The 26,598-nt window shown below is 39.2% G+C and overlaps 2 protein-coding genes and 1 long non-coding RNA gene across 3 annotated transcripts in view; 1 reads left to right on the top strand and 2 right to left on the bottom strand.

Moving 5' to 3' along the window:
• Positions 1-26,598, top strand: part of LOC307042245 (uncharacterized protein) — a 492,007-nt gene that overhangs the window by 101,707 nt on the left and 363,702 nt on the right. The gene's annotated exons all lie outside the window — the stretch shown is intronic.
• The window catches only part of adgra1b (adhesion G protein-coupled receptor A1b), a 324,973-nt gene that overhangs the window by 285,821 nt on the left and 12,554 nt on the right, over positions 1-26,598 (bottom strand). The window lies entirely within an intron of this gene.
• Positions 108-3,527, bottom strand: LOC307042247. Its single transcript, XR_013809047.1, has 4 exons — positions 2,040-3,527; positions 1,787-1,944; positions 1,609-1,701; positions 108-1,236 (listed from the first exon to the last, which is right to left on the bottom strand). It is a non-coding gene; the product is annotated as an uncharacterized lncRNA (long non-coding RNA).

Below are 26,598 nucleotides of genomic sequence, written 5' to 3'. Positions count from 1 at the left end.
TGCTACATAACACACTTTCAGGAAAAGTCACGGACTGGGAGATTTTAATATTTTATTGAAAAAAGTTACATTGCACACACACCACATCACACAAATTGACCCGATTGGCGGTTCTAGTGTTAAATAAACTCAATAATTAATGAAACCAGTTCAATACGCATTATTCTTATCATTCTTTATGAGCGCAGAAAGTCTTAAAATCAGACGGCAGGCAGTTACAGGTGTGTGTGCGTGTGTGCGTGTCTGTCTGTCTGTCTGTGTGTGCGCGTGTGTGCGTGTGTGCCTTATGTGCCCATCCCCCCATGAGAATCACACGTAGCTCTGATCACCTATGATAAATGGGCCACACCTAATCGCTGGCTATTCAGCCAGAGCTCCCTCTATGCAAATCAAACTGTAGACGGTGTGAAAGCAGTGAGGCCTGTGGAGACACCATTGCAGTAGTCGAGTCAACTGAAGATACAAGTTTAAAATCAGACCTGTTTTTTAAATGAAATCTGACGGCAGGCAGTTAGCTGTGATCACCTATAAGGCTTGAAGTTACTTCAGATGCTGAAATATTTTTAATTTTTCAAGAATAAACATACAGTATACAACAGATATACATGCATACAAATTATAACATCACATTTATGTTATTCATTTTACAAATAGGACAGAGCACAAACAGTACGAAACAAATAGAGAGCTTTCTGAACATCAGCAGGAGAGGACTCTTTCAAGACACTAGTAAATACTGAAATGAACATTAAATGTCCTATTAAAATGCAAGTTTATTCGTGACACTTCCAACATAAATGGAATTCTCACTAACCTAAAACATTTTATTTTTTTAAAAACATGTCACTGTAGAGACACAAAATACTTGAACATACAAATGAACAACACCAAATTGAGCTCACTTTCTACACTCTTTGATGATCTACCTCCTACCTAGTTTGTTTTTTAGTCCATGTATTTTGACAGAGGCTTGGTCTGGCTGTCTCTTCATAACAACCCTCTGGATAAACTCAAAAGAATATTTCCTTTCCAGAGTATACTGAAGATTGAAGCAATATATTAGTCCAAGAAGCATCGCAAAGCCACATCTTTCAGGTTGTGGAGCACAATTGTCTCCTCGACCACAACTGCCACATTGAAGATCTGCTGAGGAAAGGCATCCCATTCACCTTCGTAGCCTATGAGTAGACCAACTTGCATCACCTTCATGGCTTCCTCGAGAGTGTCTCCATGAGCCTTGAAAAAGGAGAAATAAAAGTGAGCTCAGTGTACTACAAGTACTTTTTCTCTACAAAGCTAATTAAGAGGCTTCTGCTATAAACATAGAAGCTAAAATCTACAGTTCACAGTGTAAAAGTGCAATGTGATTGAACATCATTTCAACTGCCTCTCTTTTCACAGTTTGAGCTTTATATTTATTTATATTATTTAATAGTTACGTTTTCTTGCTGTTTTTGTTTATATTAAATGTATCATTCTTTATTGCAATTATTTTTTGTTAAATTAAGGTAATTGTAAACATTACTTTTGAAGGAAACTTTGGGCACAGGGTGATTTATGTTAAAATGTACAATTACATAAAGTAATTCAAGACAGTTATGATCTTACATCACACATCCTGATGACATTTTCCTGATTTTCGCCAGACATGTAGTGTGATAGTCCCAAGAGAGCAGCAGTCCTCCTCCTCTCATTTGTGTCCTGCAGGAAAACAAATGCAGTGGGATATAAAAATTTGAAGCAAACAAATGGTGGCTAAATTATGGTCATCAGCATCTCCACTTACATCTTTCTCAAGGCAGTCCAAAAGGCCTTTTAGTGCCGGCTTTTTTCCAGTCCTGGATATGCACCTTTGTAGACCTCCAGCAATGCCAGGCCATCAAGTCCATCCAGAAACGATGAAAGCAGGTCCGTAGTGACAATTCTCTGGAACTCTGCCTGAATCTGAGGAGACACAGACATATAGAAAATATTCTACCAACAGTCTGCAACTGTGCATGTTGCCTTCTCATTGTAACTGGAAAACCTGCACAACTTACAAGTCCACTTCATCCAGTTGCAGAAAAACGGAAATCTTTGAAAATCTGTCTGTAATAGAGAACACACATTTAGGTACATTATGAAGCAGGCCTTAATAAAGTAATAAGAACTGAGAACATGACAAAGAATAAGATGCACACAATTACAACAGTCACGTTGCCCATAAACTACAAGCCTTGGCTTTCACAATTACAATATTATCCCTGAATTCATATGATAAAGACTTAAACAGTACTTCATTAAATAAATAAACAACTTGAAATGTTCATCTTTGATTGATGAGGCATATTCAATCTAATAAATTCATGGGATGCATGTAATAATAACAGGGAAAGGTTAGTGTGCATCCACATAGAGCATTTTTGTGTCTACGTGCATGCCAAATATATCAATGAAAAAACTATTATTTGTTTTAACCAAACTTAAAAGAAATTGTACAATGGTTGTAATTGTTGATTATTTGCTTGCAGTTATTTTCCATAGACTATTCAGTGGATTATTATTGTTTTTTTAGTAATAACTTGACTACCTCTGAAAGCAGAAGTTTAGGACAAATTATTGTTCATGTATAAATATTATTTATTTTATTATAATATAAATATCTAACAATTACAACCATTGCACATCTTATTTATTATTGTGGGTGAACAGTAACCTTTCCCTGTGTTATAATTACATACATCCCATTAATTTATTAGATTAAATAACAATAATCTCATCAATCAAAGATCAACATTTTTAAGTGCCTTGAGCACCGACTGTTCCCGCTGCTAGAAACGGCTGATATTAAGACACTTCAGTGCGCAAGTCACAGAACGAAATGCATTGTGGGACATGTAGTTTATAGGCACCATAGTTCAATAAAATAAACTAAATATATTCCTTTCTTTTCTATAAAATATTTTCTAAAAAGCAGAAATACAAATTTGTCTCCATTTCAAGAGTGGAACATACATTTGTGCACAATATAAATGCTATTTCTGAACACAGTTAGCATTTTACTCGTTCAATGGCGCGAGGCACCCCCTCTGTATCTGGGCAGGTTTAGCGTGAGCTGAACCAGAAAAACGTTGCATGGATAGAATCACTTTAAAACTTGCTCGGCCTTAACAAAAAACAATCTTCAAGTCCCCTATACTTATCCACAAATGACATCCATTTCAAAGCCATGGCGGGGTCTAATAAGCTACAATTCTTAGCCGAACAGAGAGCCGGGACACGGCTAATTACTGGCAGGAACACACACAACCTCACCAAAACACGTTAATTTCGCTTAAATATTTAGCCGAACAGAGCCGGGACACGGCTAATTACTGGAACGAACAAACAAAACCTCTCTAAATTAAGCTACAAATATAGGCAGTTACCATTTAAACCTTTTAAAAATTCATAAGCGTCATACATAAGAGTAAGAATACTTGAAACTTATTTATTTAATAAAAGTTTAGATAATCATAATCCTGTAAAGTTAGCTTGGTTAACCGACATTTTCATAACACTGCTCTGAAATAAAATCTCTTTTATAAACATTCAAACACCAGTTAGGTGTGGATTTAACTCCATTTAGCTACTTTTCGTTTTGCCTGAAACCATTAAATATGCAACCACTCACCTGACTTTGCCTGTCCTTCAGTGGTTCATCAGCCGAAATCACTGTCATATCGCTTCACAAAAACGTATTCATCCGCCGCTTAGCTTTTCGTAGTCATCAATCTGTCCGGTGGAAGTTCTTCTTTTGATAATGGCGAATCAACCTCTGTGGTTCACTTGCTGTATATCGTAAACAAATTAAAAACTCATGTCCCTGTTAAATGCATTCAATTAATGAAAACAACTATTAGACCGGGACTATTTTCACCGGGCAGGAATATGTCAACAATACTGCCATGTTAAGAGGCCATGGAAAGTTTCAGAACATTATTACACATCACAACTCACTGTTCAGTCAAATTCACTTCATAGAATGTGGAGGTCATTGAACTGGCTTACAGAGCTGAGTTGAAATAATAACAACTTATGAAATTAGGTAGAAATTGCATAAATTGATATGTTAAGTGAAAGTAACTTAAAGACAAAAGTTTCAATAACTTAATGATCAAATCCTTTTTTACAGCGGCTCCATAATATAACTGGCAAAAATGTAAGAATTTCATGCATCGGCCTACAGTGGGAAAATGGTTTAATCTGTTGGAATAGAGTATAAATATCAAATATCACTACTTTTCTTCTAAATGAAATGCTGACATTACAAAATGCATGGTTTAATGTAATGTAAACATTTACATTATTTTTAATATATAAAGACTATATTTTCAAATGCTCTTCAAAGCAGTTTCTGTCAACTAGAAAAGGCAACATCATTTCTGTATTTGTGAATGAAGCGCCATCTCCTGGTTAAAACCTGAAATTGAAAATCTGGCAACGCCCTCTTGGAAAATAGTGGGAGGGCTTAACATTCCTCTATACTGGTCTTTGGCAGGTCGTAGGCAGGAAGCTGTAAGCTGGAGTCTGAAATTCAGTGCTACATCTGTAGCAGACATCTCTCGGTGGATGTCTGCTCATCACCTCAAGCTCAACCTTGACAAGACTGAGCTGCTTTTCCTTCCGGGAAAAGATTGTCCCACTCTTGACCTAACAATCAACATCGGCACCTCTGGTGTTTCCCCGACTCAGACTGCAAGGAATCTGGGTGTGACCCTAGATAACAAACTGTCCTTCGCTGCAAACATTGCTGCTACAACCCGCTGCTGCAGATACACGCTTTATAACATCAGGATACGTCCCCAGCTGACCCAGAAATCAGCGCAGGTTCTGGTCCAGGCTCTCGTCATCTCACGCCTAGACTACTGCAACTCCCTCCTGGCTGGTCTGCCTGCATGTGCCATCCGACCTCTGCAGCTTATCCAGAATGCAGCGGCTCGTCTGGTCTTCAACCTTCCAAAATTCTCCCACACCACGCCGCTCCTCCGCTCCCTTCACTGGCTTCCAGTAACTGCTAGAATCCACTTCAAGACACTGGTACTTGCGTACCATGCTGTGAATGGATCTGGCCCTTCCTACATCCAGGACATGGTTAAACCATAAACCCCAGCACGTGCACTCCGCTCTGCATCAGCCAAACAGCTCGCTGCACCCGCACTGCGAGGGGGACCCAAGTTCCCATCAGCAAAAACTCGTGGGTTTGCTATCCTGGCTCCAAAATGGTGGAATGAGCTCCCCATTGAAATCAGGACAGTAGAAAGCTTACACATCTTCTGGCGCAGACTGAAAACTCATCTCTTTAGACTCCACTTCGAGAGATAGAATTACTAACAAAGCACTTATATACTAATAAAGGGCTGGCTTATCTAAAGCCAGTTGAGTAGCACTTGAAATGTTTGGCTCTATGAAACCTGATGTCCTTATATGATTCCGTTTTCTTCAAGGTTGTATCTTCCTGGTCGAATGCACTTATTGTAAGTCGCTTTGGATAAAAGCGTCAGCTAAATGCAATGTAATGTAATGTAATATTGCGCACACTCCTGCAGACTATCCTATACTCTGTGAGACCTGTGCCTTTGAAGCTTCAAATAAATAACCAACAAGACAACGCTGTTTGCTTTCACCAGTTTATTATTGATTACTCTCATTGTACATCTTTACAGTATTGACGAGTTTAAAATATCCACGACAGCCGTAACGCGGCGCGTCTGGTGGAATAGCACCCATTGACTAGAGTGGCCGCGATCTTTGCGAACGCCACGGCACAGTCGTAGCGCAACACAGACGGGCCCGGTGGAATCTAGGGGTTAGTGTTAAGCTTGGGTGCACATGAATCGCGTATGAACAATAAGTAAATCAGACTCGGTATTCTCTTCAGCATGTCTCCGGTAAGTTTATTCACAGACTGACAACAGTCAACGTAGTGACGTCACATTAGGACGTACCTTCATACAAGAACAGAATAACAGTGCGACTGCTACCGTAGTACACAGACTAAGGGCGTCATCAAATAATAATACTTAACACCCCCACTCGCTCTTAGCTTACTGGGTTACCTGAGAACAAAACAAAATAAGGCTTCTTTTTCTTTTACCTTAACTATGTTAACTCTTTGCCCTTCTAGGTGCCAAACATATCCTGAGCAAACCTCTTTAGCTTTATTTTGGTGGCTGGTTTTGTCATCACATCAGCGATCATTTGCTCAGTAGGACATTATTCCAAAATTACCTTTCCACTATTTACAGTCTCCCTTATGAAATGGTACTTAATATCAATGTGCTTGCACCTTTGCCTGTTTACTGGGTTTCTGGCTAGTGCTATAGTACCTTGGTTGTCTTCGTACACCTTTGTTTGTGCATATTTGTATTTGTCTATACCTCTGAGTAATTGTTCTAAGTAGATGTATTCCTGTATGGCTGATGCTAAGGCCATGTACTCTGCCTCGCAGGTAGATAGTGCAACCGTAGGTTGTTTCCTTGCCTTCCATGAGATCAAGGAGCTTCCTTCACTGAGACTGGCACAATATCCTGATGTACTACGTCTGTCTGTTACGTCTGATGCCCAGTCAGCATCACTGTACACTCTCAGACCTAGTCTATCTGTGTCATTTATTCTCTTAAAGCATAACCCCTGTTCTGCTGTACCTTTAAGGTATCTGAACACATGTTTTACTGTGTTCCAGTGCTCTTCAGTTGGTTCAGCAAAGTGCTGAGATAGTTTACTGACCACAAAACATATATCTGGTCGAGTGCATGTGGACAAGTAGATTAAACTTCCTACTGCCTCCCTGTACTTTCTTGGCTCTTTAATGTTTTCAGCGTCTGCTGTGTATTCTAGTTTTGGCTCACATGGTGTGTCTCTGGACTTGCAATCCTGCATTTCAAATCTCTCCAGTATTTTGCTCACATATCTCTTTTGAGACATTTTGACTTGACCTTCTGTTTGCTCAAAATCTATACCTAAGAAATATTTCAACTTTCCCAGGTTTTTCATTTTGAACCTTTCAGTGAGCATCCCCTTTACACTTTCCAATACACCCTCGTTGCTGGCTGCTATAATGAGATCGTCAACCCATATTATTAGGATTACCTTTTCGCTGTGCTTTTCTCTTGTATACACACAGTGATCAGCGGGGTTTTGTACAAAACCATTTTCAGTCAAACATGTATGTAACATAGCATTCCAGTTTCTGCCTGACTGCTTTAAACCATAGAGAGATTTGTGCAACTTGCATACTAACTCTTCACCTGTTTTTGACTGTTTCTCATAACCTTCTGGTTGTGTCATATATATTTCACAATCAATGGGTGCATGTAAATAGGCTGTTTTAACATCCATTTGGTGTAAGATTAAGTTCTCCTGTGCTCCCTTTTGCATGAGTACTCTTACACTTGTCATATCAGCTGTGGGTGAGAATGTCTCATCATAGTCGATTCCTGGTTTCTGACTGTAGCCTTTAGCTACAAATCGCGCCTTGTACTTGTCTGACCCATCAATGTCACTCTTGAGTGCGTAGACCCATCTACCCCCCACTGCCCGTTTGCCTGGTGGCAATTGGGTGAGGTTGAAGGTCTCGTTCTCCTCCAGTGATCTCGTCTCCTCGTTCATGGCATTTTTCCACTGCCTTGATTTGGGTGACGCTATGGCGTCCTGGAAGGTTTGAGGAATGTCGCATACTGCTCTGTAACAAAAATCCATGCATGTTTGCAGTTTGTCCTCCGTATCGTCAGTCTCAAACTCCTGTAGGTGAGCTGGTCTCCTCCTGGTTCTGGGTGGGTTTTTTCTGTTTGGAGTCTCGGTGACTTTACCCGGCAGTGTACGTTCAGTCTGTTCAGGTAAAGTCCCAGAAGCACCACTTTGAGTATCTTGACCTGGCACATTTCCCACATCACATTCATCAACAACATTTTCATCGCTGTCCTTGACCCTGGGATGTACATCACTATCACCATATTCATTGTATGACTCTGGTGTTTGTGTTTCCTTTTCTTTATCCCCCTTTGTTGTGAATTTTACCAATCTGTGCTTTTGGACCCTCTCTGTGTCTGGATAATACACCAGGTAAGCTGGGCTATTTTTATCATAGCCTATGAAAACACCTTGCTCACACCTAGGGTCGAGCTTTCCCTTCTCTTGTTTGTAAGCAAAACACACTGACCCAAATTTCTGAAGTTTGGATATATTTGGTTCTTTGCCTGTGAACAGCTCGTATGGCGTTTTCTTTGTGCGCCTACTGTAACACCTGTTCCTTACATAAGCTGCTGTCTGTATGGCGTAGTTCCATAGTTTATTTGGTAACTTGCTTTCTATCAGTAAGCATCTGCCCATATCATAGAGAGTTCGCCAACCTCTCTCTGCTGTACCATTTTGGTGGGGTGAATAGGGTGCAGACGTCTCGTGTCTAATCCTATTTTTGGTTAACAGTGCCTGGAAGTCTCGGCTTGTAAACTCAATGCCGTTATCTGAACGGATACACTTAACTTCTCCGTAAGGTGCTATGTCTGCTAAGAACCTTTCTGTGGCCTGCACTGTATCACTCTTGGACCTTAGAAAATACACAAAAATAGTACCAGAGTAGTCGTCTGTAAAAGACTGTGTATATCTGTGCCCTTCTATGCTTGGTGTTGACATGGGACCGGCTAAGTCTGTGTGGACTAGTTCTAAGGGCATCTTAGCCTTTTTGTCTGGCTCCCTATTTCTCGTTCGGGTGAACTTGCCCTGTGTACACACTTCACACAACTGAGCTGGTTTGACTGCACTTCCTCTTATCTCCATGCCTTTCACTACACCTTGTAAATTTTGTACATCTTCGTAATTGCAATGACCCAAAATTTCATGCCAAGTTTGCATGTCGTGACACCCTTTACATTGGTCAACATTCCCCTCAACAGTTGGTAAGTAATACAAATTTACACTTTCATGGATGTCAAACCTGCTGCCGTCTTTGGTAACCATGTGACTGTCCCCTTTCTTGAAGGTGATTGTCGCCCCTCCGTTTGTTGCTCTTGCCACCGAAAAGATGTCATGTGGGTATGAGGGCATGTACAGTGCATCCCGTAGCTGTGCTCTGTGTTGTCGTCCGGCGTCGTCTAATAGACATATCACCGCCGTTCCTCTTCTCTGTGCTGTTCCATTGCACTTGGTCCCGTCGGCTAACTCCACTGAATGAGACTCGGGCTGGAATGAATCGTCGAAGCTTTTAAACTTTCCGATGTCGTTCACGATGTGGGATGTCGCTCCTGCGTCCACCATGATGCCTTTCATCTTCACGTTGTCTGGTGGTTTCCCGCTCTTTGTGTGCTTGGCCTTGAAGAGATGGTCTTGGTCGCCATTCTGTTCCTCTGCGACTTTTCTGGCACCATCTTCTCCCCCCTTTTTCTTACAGAGTGATTCATCGTGTGTATTCCTTTTGCAGTAACCGCACCACACTTTTCGAAAACATTTTCTTGATATGTGTCCTTTTATTCCACACTTGTAGCACGTCACATTGGCATCTTCATCTCTTCTGTTGCTAGCGTGCGTCTTGGTGCCTCGGCCTTGCCTTGCACATGTTTTCATCACATTATCTGTGGATTCTGCTGTGTTCATTTTCTCCGACTCTTCATAGACCCTTAATCTTCTTCTAAAGTCTGTGAACGTAACGTTATCTTCGTTCTGTGTTACATGGACGGCGAATGGCTTGAAGGAGTCTGGTAACCCATTTAGTATCATGGCTATGGTCAGTCCATCACTCATGGTCTCGCCTGCATCTCTCAGGGCTGTAATCACGTTCTCTGCCCTTATCATGTAGTCGGTAACACTCTCGTTGTCTGCCATGTGCAGCCTCGTTAACGACATGTATAAGTTTATTATCCTCGGCTTGCTTTTCCCTGAATAATGTTCTTTCAGTATTTTCAGAGCCTTCCTGCCGTCATCTGCGGCCTCATGTCTTATTAGCGACAGGCTCTTATCATCTATCAGCCTTATTAGCTCAGCATAGCAATCAGCATTCTTCCTTCTATCTGCATCTAGCTGTTCTTGATCAGCACCGGTGGGCTCATGTAAGATAGTCTCTTTTAGCCTCAGAGTATGTAAGCAGCCTAGGAATCTTGTTTCCCAAAGGTCATACTTATCTTCACATCCTTTGAATAAGAGCTGCGGTGCCAGGAGACCTGTTGCTCTGCTTGCCATTTTTGCGCGCCAACTTTACCGCGAGGGCTACTAGCTTGCTAATATACTTCACTTGCTAAGCTAGCTTGTTAGCTTAATTGGCTAACGCGTAATACGTCGCGTAACACTTCTTCCGATAATCTAACTCACTTATCTCCAAGTCGGTTTGTGTCCAACTCTGCCTGGGCCCATAACCTGTTAAGCTTGGGTGCACATGAATCGCGTATGAACAATAAGTAAATCAGACTCGGTATTCTCTTCAGCATGTCTCCGGTAAGTTTATTCACAGACTGACAACAGTCAACGTAGTGACGTCACATTAGGACGTACCTTCATACAAGAACAGAATAACAGTGCGACTGCTACCGTAGTACACAGACTAAGGGCGTCATCAAATAATAATACTTAACAGTTAGGTTCACAAAAGTAGTGAAATATATGAATTACACAGTGGCGAACCGTCAGGGCCTTCAAGGCATTTAGAGAATACCCTGGAACACTCAGATAAAACAAACAAAAAATCGATTTAATTATATAAATAACATGTAATAAAATGTATATAAAATAAATAAATGAGAATCGTATCTGTGTTGTTGATCTGTAAAATTACAGTGTTACGTTGATTTGTTTGTCCTTCTCGGACCATGCACTACGCATTTCAGTGGTTTTGTGTTAGAAAAGAAAGCAACCAATCAGATCTTGTTCTGGGTATCTGGGTAGAATATCCTTCAACAAGGTATTCTACATCCTTGATAGAATGCCCTGGCCGTTGCACTGAATGAGAGCGTACGTTTCGACTGACAGTTTGATCAACCAATCATATATTGATTTGTAGCCAATGGGCGTATTCTTTCAGAGTTTCCCTCGATTCCAGGGTACTCTAGAAGGCCCGCTAGTTAACTGGCTCGAGACAGAGGATCTAGATGAATGCGACGAAGCAATTCATGCCTGCTTTTAACGTTGAAATGACAAGTGCAACAGGTGAAGATGAAGTTGTTGCAAAATTGTTCTGAATACCCTTTTCAAGACGACAATTCAGTGAAAAGACGGACATTAAAATGCCGCGGAGAGGGATAGACATGGTTCGCCACTGGAATTACACTGTATATAAATGTGTAATTCATGTCTAATTTTTTTTTTAGTAAAATAGGTGTTTATCACTCTATTTTCACCACAGCAGGGACTGAGGTACATTAGGACTGAATAATGATTTCATATTACATAACAAGGTTCATGTGATGTGTAAAATTACAAATTGAGCATTATAACTTTTTTTTTCAACCAACAATTTATTATAAATATGTTTTTTCAACCAACTATTTATATAAATAGAAGAAACTGGAAAATCTCACTATTTACAATATTGAACATCAGAACTTTCAACCCACTATTCATTATTCACCTGTAAACTTGACAGTTTTTTAACCCGCACCACCTAGTGATTAAAGCACGTTATTACACGTTTAGAGTAATTGCAATGCCGGTAAGGGTTGTGTTGCTAATCTTTGCCGCATGTTTTGTTGAATATGTTATATTTTATGAAAAAATTAAAATATTAAGAGTACATACAAAATAGGGGGAAAGTAGAAAGTCAATAATATAGAATATAATAGACCCTCCAGAAAAACGCGGGCAAAAATCCTTGATTATGCGGGCTAAATTCCTTGATTATGCGGGCTAAAATCCTTGATTATGCAATTAAACATGTGGGGTTTTTATGTGATTTTATGCGGTGAAATTGCGGGAAGTTGTGAAATATGCGGAAAGTTGCGAAATATGCTAAATATGCGGGGAAAAAGAATAACAATTTTTTAAAATATTGGGCTGTCTTATTTATTCTCTCTCACACACAACCTGCCACTAACGTTAAACCCCTTTACTATTCAATTAAACACATTCAATGTTTATTTATTGTAAAAGCTATTTTAATCTCTCACACACACACACACACATACACACACACACACACACACCCCACACACACACACACTTCTCCGCCTCATTCTGTTTTCATTTACTCGTTCGTTATCTGACCAGCTTCAATCTTGTAGGCTACTCACTTGGTTTCTTGTAGCCCTCGAAAGGGGTTTTGGAGGTTGATGCCTCGGTGAACGTGAGTTGTTTGGCTTTCTTGTCCGCAGCAGCAGAAAGCATTTTTGAATGTTTGAATGAATCAAAGTGGGTCGTCACCGTCGATTTTCTCTTATGCTCCAACACACAGTTGCACGGGGTGCAGAATAGTTTCCCCCCACTTTTTGCCCGGTCTTTAGTAGAAATGTTCGTTGGTAAATGAGATGGATTAGATTTTTTCATCTTGGTGTTTTCTCTATCGTGTGAGCTCCACACGTTCACTCTATACAGTGTTGTTTACATTCTGTGATGCGTGAGCTGATGACTTTCACGTCAAAACGATTTAAGTTTTTTTTTCCTCAACTTTGTGTGGAAAAATGCGGGGATTATGCGGCCTTTTGATAAATATGCGGCCTTTTAAAAATCTGCGCCATTTTGCTGATTATGCGGTAAATTCTGCGATCGCAGAATCGCGTTTTTCTGGAGGGTCTAATAGAACATATCAAGAAGATAGTGTAAGTGATCTCTACAATAAAACAGTTTAGTGCAGGACGTCCAAAGACATTAATATGAGGATCTGCAAAACAGACAAACTAATTAGGCTTTATTTAAACATTAAATAATACTTTAGGTTAAGGTCTTCTTTTAAATAAGAAAAAAGCTTTAGGGGTATCTACACTGAACAAAAATATAAACGCAACACTTTTGTTTTTGCTCCCATTTTTCATGAGATGAACTCAAAGATCTAAAACATTTTCTACATACACAAAATAACAATTTCTCTCAAATATTGTTCACAAATCTGAAAAATCTGTGATAGTGAGCACTTCTCCTTTGCCGAGATAATCCATCCCACCTCAAAGGTGTGGTATATCAAGATGCTGATTAGACAGCATGATTATTGCACAGGTGTGCCTTAGGCTGGCCACAATAAAAGGCCACTCTGAAACGTGCATTTTTGCTTAATTGGGGGGGTCTGGGGGGGTCCGAAAACCAGTCAGTATCTGGTGTGAGGGTTAGGATTAGGGTTAGGGTTAGGGTTAGGGTAATGTTGTGAATCGAGTGGCCCATGGTGGTGGTGGGGTTATGGTATGGGCAGGCGTACGTTATGGACGACGAACACAGGCCACTCGATTCACAACATTGGCTAATATGCCACACCTGTGAGGTGGGATGGATTATCTTGGCAAAGGAGAAGTGCTCACTATCTCAGATATTTTCAGATTTGTGAACAATATATTTGAGAGAAATGGTTATTTTCTGTATATAGAAAATGTTTTAGATCTTTGAGTTCATCTCATGAAAAATGGGAGCAAAAACAAAAGTGTTGCGTTTATATTTTTGTTAAGTGTGTACAGGTAAATATTAAGCCTGAAAAAGTACTTAACGTCTAATATATTGCTTTCCTGCAATGTTAACTATGCTGATAGTATAATAAATGTGCAGAATATGACAGTTTAATGGTGGAGGTATACACACATATCGATAGATGTCTTGTTGTCACTGTCAGATGTCACTGTTAAGGAACCTGCGACCCAAGTTTTTCATGCATTGCATAACTACACCGTAGTTGTGTATATGAAATTTCAATAAACCTTAGAAAATCTTGAAATCTTGAAAGGGATTTGCAAAATAACCATTATATACAGTTTTTAATTAACTTTTAGTAGAGAATAACGAGTAATGAATATACTTTATAGGGATCTGCAGATAAATGTTTAGTCTTCTCAAACACCAACAATCAAATATATCTCCTGATTGTTGGCACTTGACAATCACCTTTCCATGAATTTGACTCAGGTGTAACTAAAGTCTGATTTAAGGGTTGTTTATATTTCACATCCTTGATCAGAATTTGCAAAGTAACTAAAATAAATGAAATGGAGTAAAAATACCAGGTTAACCTCTGAGTTTTAGTGGAGTAGAATAACAAAGTAACAATAAATTGCATGTTGTACATGCTGCTGTGTATTACTTGGGATCAATAAAGTAAATCTTATCTTAAGATGATCGATGGCTACTGCCATATTTGCTAAATGTGCCTCTGAACCTTGACAAGTGCATGTTTCAGGCTTATCCATTAACAACAGGAGGGTTCACAGACATAATACCAGCTGTTACATAAAGCTCTTCTGACCTTAGGTGTCATGTGGGTATATATTAATGCTGCCCATTATGGACACAAGCCATTTTCACCCATCTATTAATTATATGTTTCTAGATTTAATAACCAATGTGTTTCCCATCCCCTAAACCTCCAGGGATGTACACAGTTTAATACTGGCAACTTCTAATTATGGGAAATACGAAAACGTCTTTTAAAAGTACAATTACCAGTAGAGACGTGCCATAGAACATGAAACACACAAATAGCTAGCATGTGTAGTTCTGCTGTTGGGGTGGCGCACTGCCACTCCAACATCCAATCACAGAGCTTGACGACTAATCACGGGGTTTGTCAAGCAAAGGGACTGGTGTAGTCCAAATGATAGCTGAGGATTATGGTTAGTGTAGTGTCTTTCGGCCATTTGTTTCTCCGAATCGAAGGGGAAAAACACAAAAGCATTGTGCACAATTTAAACCAATCCATTATGTGTAATTACAAAGGAGAAACTGATGTTTTTAGTGGATGAGTACTGCAGATATCACTGTAAAATAATTTGACAGTGTGGGGAATACTTCCGGTTTTATTATGAACACTTTGAGACCGGAAATACTGTTTTCACCCCGTGAGGGTTGATGCTAACTTTACATGGACGCTGCCGTCAATATAAATGAATAGGGGGAAAGACGTAGTATATTGACGTTCTCCTGGCGAGACCTCAAATCATCGTCGTAACATCTATCAAACTATAGATCCTTCACATCCACTGGACGTGGATTCTAAAAGTACAATATACACTTCTTGCTAGAAATCTAATCAAAAAGCGTTTTAATGGCCAAACTATTCCACAATTTAGGATTTTCCAGAGAGGGTTATTTGTGAATATACGACCCACTGGAGCTTTTGCAATCAACGGGAGCACTAGAGGTCGAAAACTTTAAAATGAGTAGGTCGTAATAAGCTGCTTGAACAATCGACCTATTTGGTCATATGAGTTGGAGGACTTGTTGCGGAGAAAATACATTTATAGCTAAGTAATTGAGAATGCAGTATGAAACGACTACAAACAATATTGTGATTATTTACCCATTAACCAGCATAACAACGGATTTGGTAAACTGAACAGTGAGCTGCCACCCCGAAAATAAGTTTGCTCTAAAATTATATTAATAAATTACTATTATCATTATTATAAGCAAGACAATAAATGGCAAAGATGTATAGAAAGTAAAAGTATTTGAGTTACGTTCAAAACAAACGTAATGTGGGAGAAAATACATTTCTTGCTGGGAACGTAATTTTTAGGATAATATTGATATATGCTGTCTCACTGAAACTTGGTTGAGACATGAAGAATATGTCAGCATAAATGAGGCCACTCCACCCAGCCATATCAATACTCATATTGCCCGAGGCACGGGCCGAGGAGGTGGAGTTGCAGCAATCTTTGACTCAAGTTTACTTATCAATACTAAACAAAAATTAAATTATACCTCCTTTGAAAGCCTCATTTTCAGTCTTACGCATCCGACCTGGAAAACTTTGCAGCCAATCTTATTTGTTACAGTGTACCGTGCACCAGGTCCTTATTCAGAATTCTTATCAGAATTCTCTGAGTTTTTATCAGCTTTGGTACTTAAAACAGATAAAGTAATTATCGTAGGTGACTTTAATATTCATGTTGACGATGATAAAAATAGCCTTACTGTTGCATTTAACTCTATATTAGATTCTGTAACCCACTGCTATAATCACACTCTTGACCTTGTTCTGACTTATGGTATTGAAATTGAGCAACTATTAGTCGAACCGCATAATCCTGCTTTATCCGACCATTTCTTAGTAACTTTTGAAGTACTGTTACTAGACTACAAAGCATTAGCCAAAAGCTCCTGCAGCAGAAACCTATCTGTTAGTGCTATAGCCAAATTTAAGGAAGAGATTCCACCAATAATTAACTCGATAGCATGTCTGCATGTAGGGGAGGAAACTTATACAAAATGTACACCACCCCAAATTGATCATGTTGTTGATAGTGCTACAGTTGCGCTGCGAATACAATTAGACTCTGTTGCTCCTTTGAAAAAGAAGAAAATAAAACAACATAGATTAGCTCCATGGCATAATGCCGAAATCCGCAAAATAAAGCAAAAGTCGAGACAACTTGAAAGGATATGGCGTTCCACTAAACTTGAAGAATCTCGTTTATTTTGGCATATTACACTCAATGAATATAAGAAAGCACTGCGTAAAGCGAGAGCAGCATACTACTCTTCATTAATAGATGAGAATAAGAATAATGCAAGATTTCTTTTCAGCACTGTAGCCAGGCTGACAGAGAGCCACAGCTCGACTGAGCCTTCTATTCCCATAGCACTCAGTAGTAATGATTTTATGTGCTTTTTTAACGATAAAATTGTTACTCTTAGAAACAAAATCAATGACCTCTTGCCTTTGACCAGTATAGTGTTATCAACAGCTCCCGGAAACGTAAGTTCTAATATTACACTAGATAGTAAACTAGAATGCTTTTCAGCCATAAACCTTGAACAATTAAATTCAATGATTCTCTCTTCTAAACCATCAACGTGTATCTTAGACCCGATTCCAACTAAGCTGTTAAAAGAAGTTTTTCCATTAATTAGCACTTCTTTATTAAATATTATGAATATGTCTTTATTATCAGGCTATGTTCCACAATCATTCAAAGTAGCAGTGATAAAACCGCTTCTTAAAAAGCACAACCTCGATCCAGAGGTTTTAGCCAACTATAGACCTATTTCTAATCTTCCGTTCCTCTCAAAGATTATTGAGAAAGCAGTCGCAAAACAGCTGTGTGATTACTTAAAAAACTATGATTTATTTGAAGATTTTCAGTCTGGCTTTAGAACACAACATAGCACAGAGACAGCTCTGGTTAAAGTCACAAATGACATTCTAATAGCCTCTGACAAGGGACTTGTCTCTATTCTTGTCTTGCTCGATCTTAGTGCTGCATTTGATACTATCGACCATGATATCCTATTGCAAAGACTAGAGCACTTAGTTGGCATACAGGGAACTGCATTAGGCTGGTTTAGGTCCTATCTATCTGAACGCTCTCAGTTTGTACGTGTCAACGATGAATCTTCCATGCAAACCAAAGTTAGCCATGGAGTGCCACAGGGCTCAGTGCTTGGACCTATTTTGTTCACCCTATATATGCTTCCGTTTGGCAATATTATAAGGAATCATTCTGTAAACTTTCATTGTTATGCGGATGATACTCAACTATATTTATCAATCAAGCCTGATGAAATTAATCATCTAAATAAAATTCAAGACTGCCTCAAGGACTTAAAAACGTGGATGACCTTACATTTTTTGATGTTAAACACGACCAAAACCGAAGTTATTGTACTTGGCCCGAAGAATCTACGAAACAAATTATCTAAAGATATATTAACTATGGATGGCATTAATTTGGCCTCCAGTGAGACTGTAAGGAATCTTGGTGTTATATTTGATCAGGATTTATCCTTTAACGCCCACATAAAATCAATTTCAAGGACCGCCTACTTCCATCTACGTAACATTGCAAAAATCAGGCATATCTTGCCTCAAAACGATGCAGAGAAACTAGTCCATGCATTTGTTACTTCAAGGCTGGATTATTGTAACTCCTTATTATCAGGGTGTACCAAGAAGTCAGTCAAGTCGCTTCAGCTGATTCAAAATGCTGCAGCTCGTGTACTAACCAGAGTTAGGAAAAGGGACCACATTACTCCTGTTCTGGCTGCCTTACACTGGCTCCCTATAGAACACAGGATAGAATTTAAAATTCTTCTTCTCGCCTACAAAGCCCTTAATGGGCAGGCGCCATCTTACCTTAAAGAACTCATTATACCCTATTGTCCTACTAGGGCATTGCGTTCCAAGAATGCAGGGTTGTTGGTTGTTCCTAGAGTCTCTAAAAGTACAATGGGAGCCAGAGCCTTTTCTTATCAAGCTCCACTTTTGTGGAATCAGCTTCCAGTTTGTGTTCGGACGGCAGACACCCTATCCGTTTTTAAGAGTGCGCTTAAGACCTTCCTTTTTGATAAAGCTTATAGTTAGGGCTGATTAGATTCAGCCCCTAGTTTTGCTGATATAGGCTTAGTTTGTCGGGGGACATCTTACTTCTTCCTTCTCTCTGTCTATACCTGTGTACTCTCATGTTCCGATTAACCCAGCTTCCCCAAATTTCTTTCTTTTTGGTGTCTATATACGCCGGGATCCGGAGTCATGGATGATCCTGCGGTCCTGTGTCATGGATTGCGAGTCCTGGATCTTGAGTCGTGGCTGTGGTCCTGGATCATAAGTCCTGGATGGATATACTCATGGATTCATCTTCCTATTATACACACATGCATTTCCAAACATTTGGACTACCTATGTTGCAAATGTATTATCTTTTCAATTTACACACGGCATCTATTGCACGTCTGTCCGTACTGGGAGAGGGATCCCTCCTCTGTTGCTCTCCCTGAGGTTTCTCCCATTTTTCCCTTTAAACTGGGTTTTCTCTGGAAGTTTTTCCTTGTACGATGTGAGGGTCTAAGGACAGAGGGTGTTGTATCGTCATACTGATATTCTGTACAAACTGTGAAGTCCACTGAGACAAATGTAACATTTGTGATATTGGGCTATATAAATAAACATTGATTGATTGATTGATTGATTAGGAGACAGGGTTGCACTGGCAGTGACTGTAGGGGGGTTACCTTAGTCGTTGTTATTGTTTTTTTCTCTTACTTTTATTTTATTTCAGTGTGTTTTCGATGTATTTATGTTTGTAAATATATTTGGTGCAGATGTTTGATCAAAAACAGCTCCATGTTTACTGTATCGGAGCAAACTGGGTCATATTTGAGTATAGAGGATTGGTTTACTGCGTGGTACCCCCCCGGCTCTATTCTGGTGCAATATTGTCTCCTGATAGAGTCTCAACCTGGAGGGTATCCAACCAAACATCACATCTCAACAACCCCCTTAAATAAGTAAAAACACCCACGCACCCCAAATCAAAAGTCGGTATAAACAAAATCTCACTTCCAAATGTGGAGAGAATGCGGTGAGCAGAAGGCAAACCACGGTCTTATGTTTTGGTTTTGCTATGTTTTTTGTGGCCTCTGGGAAACAGCTATAAGAGAAATGTCAAATAATGTGGCCTTTCTCTAAACAAGAACCAACTAACCTTATTTCAGTCAGACAACTCACGTGTTTCTTTAACATGTTTATTAGAAGCAGCATATAGTTAAGTTTGGCGACAAGGCTCGGGCATCATCACTCCATAGATATACAGTGGGGCAAACAAGTATTTATTCAGCCACCAATTGTGCAAGTTCTCCCACTTAAAAAGATGAGAGAGGCCTGTAATTTTCATCCTAGGTATACCTCAACTATGAGAGACAAAATGAGGGAAAAAAAATCCAGAAAATCACATTGTCTGATTTTTAAAGAATTTATTTGCAAATTATGGTGGAAAATAAGTATTTGGTCAATAACAAAAGTTAATCTCAATACTTTGTTATATACCCTTTGTTCGCAATGACAGAGGTCAAACGTTTTCTGTAAGTCTTCACAAGGTTTTCACACACTGTTGTTGCCCATTCCTCCATGCAGATCTCCTCTAGAGCAGTGATGTTTTGGGGCTGTCGCTGGGCAACACGGACTTTCAACTCCCTCCAAAGATTTTCTATGGGTTGAGATCTGGAGACTGGCTAGGCCACTCAAGGACCTTGAAATGCTTCTGTGTGTTTGGGATCATTGTCATGCTGAAAAACCCAGCCACGTTTCATCTTCAATGCCCTTGCTGATGGAAGGAGGTTGTCACTCAAAATCTCATGATACATGGCCCCATTCATTCTTTCCTTTACACGGATCAGTCGTCCTGGTCCCTTTGCAGAGAAACAGCCCCAAAGCATGATGTTTCCACCCCCATGTTTCACAGTGGGTATGGTGTTCTTTGGATGCAACCCAGCATTCTTTTTCCTCCAAACACATCTAGTTGAGTTTTTACCAAAAAGTTCTATTTTGGTTTCATCTGACCATATGACATTCTCCCAATCCTCTTCTGGATCATCTAAATGCTCTCTAGCAAACTTCAGACAGGCCTGGACATGTACTGGCTTAAGCAGGGGGACACGTATGGCACTGCAGGATTTGAGTCCCTGGCGGCGTATTGTGTTACTGATGGTAGCCTTTGTTACTTTGGTCCCAGCTCTCTGCAGGTCATTGACTAGGTCCCCCCGTGTGGTTCTGGGATTTTTGCTCACCGTTCTTGTGATCATTTTGACCCCACGGGGTGAGATCTTGCGTGGAGCCCCAGATCGAGGGAGATTATCAGTGGTCTTGTATGTCTTCCATTTTCTAATAATTGCTCCCACAGTTGATTTCTTCACACCGAGCTGCTTACCTATTGCAGATTCAGTCTTCCCAGCCTGGTGCAGGTCTACAAGTTTGTTTCTGGTGTCCTTTGACAGCTCTTTGGTCTTGGCCATAGTGGAGTTTGGAGTGTGACTGTTTGAGTTTGTGGACAGGTGTCTTTTACTTTTACTGATAACGAGTTCAAACAGGTGCCATTAATACAGTTAACAAGTGGAGGACAGAGGAGGCTCTTAAAGAAGAAGTTGCAGGTCTGTGAGAGCCAGAAATCTTGTTTGTTTGTAGGTGTCCAAATACTTATTTTCCACCATAATTTGCAAATAAATTCTTTAAAAATCAGACAATGGGATTTTCTGGATTTTTTTTCTCATTTTGTCTCCCATAGTTGAGGTATACCTAGGATGAAAAGTACAGGCCTCTCTCATCTTTTTAAGTGGGAGAACTTGCACAATTGGTGGCAGACTAAATACTTTTTTGCCCCACTGTACATAGCACGATGAGTGATGATCGAATAACTAACCCCCAAGCCTACAGGTGGAAGCTGGGGTGGTGGTGGGGCAGGGAAGCAGCAGTGACGTAGAGGTAGCTGCGGCAATAGCAGCAGCAAGCAATGCATGGAGAGAGATCTGGCAGGTTAAATAGAGCAGCATATTAAGGAGAATCTTTTTGGTTGAGTGGAAAGGGGCGATATGTATGAATGCAGCATAAGTGCTCGAGTTGACTGCCTGAACTAGCTCGCAGGCTTCGCCCCATTACTTGGGAAAACACCAGCAGGAATACAAAAAAGGCTCCTACTTCTTGCTTGTGATAAGAATAGGGATTATTAAACAAATTACAAGGAATGGTTCAAAGATAATATCATAATCAACTCACAATGGAAGAACATAGTAAATGAAATCTATGGAATGTAGAAAATAACTATGAGAATCAGAAACCAAGTTCATATCTGTGATGAAAGATGGGGAAAATTGGTCAATTATAAAACACAAAACGTTTATAATGACCAGGAGGTAAGATCTGCCGATGAATATATGAGTATTAATCATTGTATGTGTAAGTTATACCATATTCATTCACAATCTTTTTTTATTTATTTGTTGATTGTCGTTAATGTATGTATTTATCTGTGTTTATTTCATTATGTTTGATTTTTTTTTAAATGCAACAAAAAATACCCACGCAGAGCTGTATGGTTGTATTTAAAAAGCAGTGGAGCTCAGTGGAGCAGAGAGAGGCTATCTGAGGAGAAAGTGAGGTGGGATTACCCACCCCCCCAGCCAAAATGCTTCCACTAATTACCTGTCAACGACGGGCAGAGGTAAATATTGTCCCAAACTGTCAGCGTCAATGAACCATACACTCTGCAATTTAGTCGGCGGATAAGCACTGACTGGGAAACAGGATAAGATGCCATATGGTTGGGTAATTTAGCCGTAATTAGTTCCGAATCTGTTCCAAACAAAGTGACATGGCGCTATTAAACAGTGTGATAGCAGCTAAAGGTCAGCCTGCAGACACGCGGCTATCCGGCGAGATGCTGAGACATGTAGGGAGAAATTGTCCGTCTAATCGTTCTAATTGCAGATTTAAAGATTTTCCTTCTGTTGGGAAACAGAAAATCAAACTAATTTATAGATTTATAGAAGTATAGAGTCTAAAATATGTTTGATTTGAGGTCATAACTGGAACATCTTCAAATCGTAAAATTATGGTGCAACAGCCCAAAACATTTAGATTAGGATGCAAATAAAAAATACAAAACATATGCAAATGAGGAAACATCTTCACCAACTTGAGAACATGATCATATTAAGCTGAGACAGATTTCCAATTTGTATTAGTGATCAGTTTGCATCGTTACTGTTGAATCTTTTGAAATATTTATTAGCAAAGCGGGTGGTGGACATTGTGTTGTGGTACCATTATTTATGGTGTCTGCAATAGATGAGCTTGGTGAGCCCAAATGAAGTTACCATGGTGGACTATATCACAGTTGCTAATTTATTAATTGAACTTTCTTGATGTTGCTTTTCTGTTGTAAATATGAAATATAGTTCCTGTACTCCGATGTTTCTTCCACTTGTGCTTGGAATAATGTGTTATTTGGAGTATGTGAATAAAACCCTTGCAGAGGCAACTGTCAATCATCTAAATATACAACAACGTAGCATTGAAAACACCATCCAACCTGACTTTTTTAGCTCTTGCACACAAGAAAGCTGACATGAGTGTGACATTTTTTATCTATGCCAAGCACTTGTTCAAATAATCAGCACGTCAGTATCAGAGTCAAAGTCAACTTTGTACTGAGTGAAGCCGGAGAAACACAGGGCTCTAGATGGTGACTTTTTGGAAGGAAAGGAGCAAAGCTCTCGCTATGTGTGATGTTTTCATGCCAATTAGATTTTGAGCAGACCTTGAAACAGTGTCTGCTAAAAATGTGGTGTGCAATCAAATGCAACTGAGCAAAAATATGTATTCAACATGTGTACAATGATGTCATTTTGATATGTGGGTGAGATACTCTACTCACATAGATGTCAGATTAACATTTTAGAGGGAATATGAGAAACAAGAGATGCCTCTCATGTGTTTGGTAAAGGGGATTGTGAACAATGTTACAAAAGGGTAAAACATTTTAATTATAGGGTGAGAATGTCTCTACCAGGGAACAACTACCCAACCCTACTTCCCAACCATTCCTGTCTTTCAAAGCGATCACTATGTAACAAATCAGAAATGGTGAAAATAGTTATTAGATAAAGAAAAAAGTCTAGAATGACACTGTAACTGCACCACATACTGTATTATCCTTATCCCATCTATATTAAAAAATCAGGTCAGCATTTGATTGCTTTGGATAACATTCAGACATGATTTGAGCGTGCATACTTATGTTATTCAGATAAATTCACAGCAAATAGATTATGATTGAATAACAGACAGACATGATTGCTCTCTTTGTCTTTCTATACAAAGAAAATCAAGCCACTTGCTTTTATGTGATTAGCCACGCTCAAAAAAGAATTTACAAGGTCTATTGACAAGGTTTGTTAGTGATGTGGCACTGGTCGGACTGTTGAGTAGGTCCACCACTCTATTTCCAACTGAAATAAATAAACACATTTGGGATGATTTTCTATGGAATCTGATACGGAAACCCATTCAGAGAAGATGAGTCCTGGGGTCAACAATGCCCTGACTCTTCGTCTGTGGGCTCATGAAGTTGAAACTGCTGGTGTTGAGTGGAATGTCTCAGCAACTATTACAATTATTTCCATGACATTCAGATGTTAATTACACCCTCAGGATGAAGTGCAATTACTTTGTTGATCTCTTGACTTTTCATCTAGTGCCATTATCAAGTGGTCCAATCACAGAGGTATGAAGATAACTGGACACACTTATGGAGGCGGTGCCCCGTTCATCCCTATACTGTACATATGCTGAATGCATATTTCTTAAATTTTCGGACCAATCCCTGCATGCCCTAGAGATAGTTGTGCTTGAATGCCCAGTAGATCAAAAGTTTCTGAAATACTCAGACCAGTTTTGAGTAAAGCCACATTAAAATATATTTCTTCCCCATTCTGATGCTTGGTTTGAACTTCAACAGACCATCTTGACCAGGACCTGAAAAGTGCAAAACTTGCATCCTCTCTGATGGTCAGTAATGGGTCACTTCTGGATGAGGTCAGATGGTGGGAAAAGTCTATAAGAAAAATACCATACTTCTCACTTGATTTAATTATGCAGTAATAAATCAAGTTACTGAGGAATGAAAGTATTCAATCACTAGTTTCAAGTGTAGTCTTCAACATCTTTTTAGAACTTTAAACTTTTAACAGTGTGTTTTTCAATACAGGATTCTTGTAACATTTTATTTTTGTAAAATATCTAATGAAGATATTAAGTTGGACTTAGCTCGGACCCCAAAAAAACAAGATCTCGATGGGCAAAATGCAGAACACTGCAGTCCACAAACCAATCACAGTGACTACGTCCACTTCATATCTCCAGTCTGTGGTCTTGACCGTGCCTACATGCCTTAATTCTTTGAGATTCTGCCAGGTCATTCGCTGATTAGAAAGATTCCTTTTTCTTAAGTACGTCTTCTAAGTAATCTGACAAAATGAACGTTTGGAAATGCAGAAAATCAATCAGGAGACACATACCTTTGCGACAGAGTGCATGACGTAAGGTACTTGTGTTGTAAGGATGTGTTTTATTACAAAACTTTTTGGCAAGCTGTTGGAACAGCGGGGCCATATGCTCTACGTCTCAGTCCAGTTGGACCTAAATGGCTCCAAACGTTGCTGAGCTTTTGCCAGAGCGAGAGGAGAGCAGATCACTCAGACAGTCAGTCGGCTGCGTGAGGGAACAGCCTGGAAAAGAAGCCCAGTTTATGAGAAGCCGTCAGGTTTTTAGGAGCTAGCCTGTTCATCACTTTAAAAGCCCTCCTTAAAAAGGTCTAGTTAATGACACTCAGGCACCCGACTGCTGCTGGTCGATGAAGACTTGTACGTCCATGTCACACAAGATCCTGCAATTTAACTTTTATTTACATTCTAATTTGATTTGTATGCAATCAATGACAATCACAATCTGGCAATCAATAGATAAGTCGATTAACTTTGGCGATGATAACCACATTTTTATGTAAACATATCATGAATAACTCACTTTTCCCAGTGGTGGAAAACAACTAAGTACATTCACTTAGGTACTCTACTTAAGCGACATTTTGAAGTAATTGTACTTCACTTCAGTGTTTTTATTTTTATTTGAAGGTTTAAGAAAGTAAAGTGAAATAATATTACAAAAAGTTTGTATCATCAACAATGTGGGTATTTAAAACTTTGTAAAAATGCTGCTTTATGCAACAATATTAATAATGTCATATAATAATATATCACATATTTAGTTCACAAGTTACTACTTTTACTTTTCATATATTAAATACATTTTTATGATAAGCCTGCTGTACTTTTACTAATGAATGTAGGACTTTTATTTGTAAAGGAGTATTTTTACATTAGCATATTTCTTAGTTCACTTCGGTAAAGGATCTGAGTTCTTGTTCCTTTTCACTGCTTGTGCACATACATTTGGGTTTTTACAAAACTAAGTAAAAATTATAATTATCATAATGTCTGTGTGTGTGTGTTTTATGTGCATTTCTATGCATTTCTGTGCTGCTTTTATACAACCATATTGACTTTTTAATCTTAAATTACATCCCACCTTCCGGCAGAAAAAAACATAGCTACTCTCAAACACCTTCATTCTGACTGTATAATGGCCATTCATGTCATTTTAATCCAGATGATTTGATTGGTAATCATGTACTACATCTCCAGTGTTTGTTCAAACACTTTGTGGTTTTACTGGATAAATACTTGCAAACGTTTGTTGGTTAATAAACTTTCCTTCATTCTTTATCGTAACACGGCCTGCTATGACATCCCATAGCTATTCAGCTTTTTCAAAATATTTTATACTTTTTGAAATATTCAGCTTTTTAAACTATTTTTTTAACATGTAATGTAACATTGTCACAATGGGAGGAACCTTCAAATCCTCTTTTATCTACACCGTGCACCAAATCCTATTCCTTCCAAATAATTTCAGCTAGAGACTTCATTCCAATTTTAAAATGATCACAAGACATTCAGCTATTATAGTCTTATTCAGATTTGTGATATCTTTTACACTTTTTGAGATATTTAACTTAGTTTGGAGCTTGGTATAGAGGCCTTCTTCAGATTTTAGCATTAGTGTGTATTGCGCATTCGTTAAGTATAGAGTGCGTGATGTCACAGCGGACGACAGCTTGAAATTTGCCCTAA

The sequence above is a fragment of the Notothenia rossii genome (assembly GCF_949606895.1).
Source record: "Notothenia rossii genome assembly, chromosome: 6".
NCBI lineage: Eukaryota > Metazoa > Chordata > Actinopteri > Perciformes > Nototheniidae > Notothenia > Notothenia rossii.
Note: the sequence above shows the minus strand (reverse complement) of the source record. Positions and strands in the feature narration are given on the sequence as shown.